Here is a 535-nt window from a genome sequence, read left to right as displayed (position 1 = left end):
ATAGCGACAAAGGAAGTGGAAAATCTGAAGGTGCACTTGAGAGGCGGTCACTGCGCTTACAGTTAACACGGTGACAAACTCTGCCTTGCGGTCATGAGTCTGTTGTATTTTTAATCCTCTCAGTCGATTACTGTCGGATTAAAGAGCTAAATCGCATTGATATATTTACAGGCGGAAGCGAAGAATTCTTTTCATTTTTTAAAAGTGCAACATAGCTAAACGTATATTTGGATAAACTAATTTTTGAAAATAAAAAAAATAAAAGAAGTGTAAACCTTTTCAAATATTTACGATATACCAACCTATCCATAAATTCATATCCTATATCTATACATCCATCATATACATATCTCTTACATATTAAACACCACATGAATGGAAAATCTTGATAAGATAAGTGTCTTACCTTATCTAGAGAACAGAGCTTTAAACTGAAGAAAGAACAGATAAGTGAAAACCATGATTCCATAAGAACTCCAGATGCCAAGCACATGTTGTTTGGTATTTTTTTTCTCCTTTTGGTATTAATGCATGA

This window comes from Penaeus monodon, chromosome 33 (assembly GCF_015228065.2).
Source record: "Penaeus monodon isolate SGIC_2016 chromosome 33, NSTDA_Pmon_1, whole genome shotgun sequence".
Classification (NCBI taxonomy): domain Eukaryota; kingdom Metazoa; phylum Arthropoda; class Malacostraca; order Decapoda; family Penaeidae; genus Penaeus; species Penaeus monodon.
Note: the sequence above shows the minus strand (reverse complement) of the source record.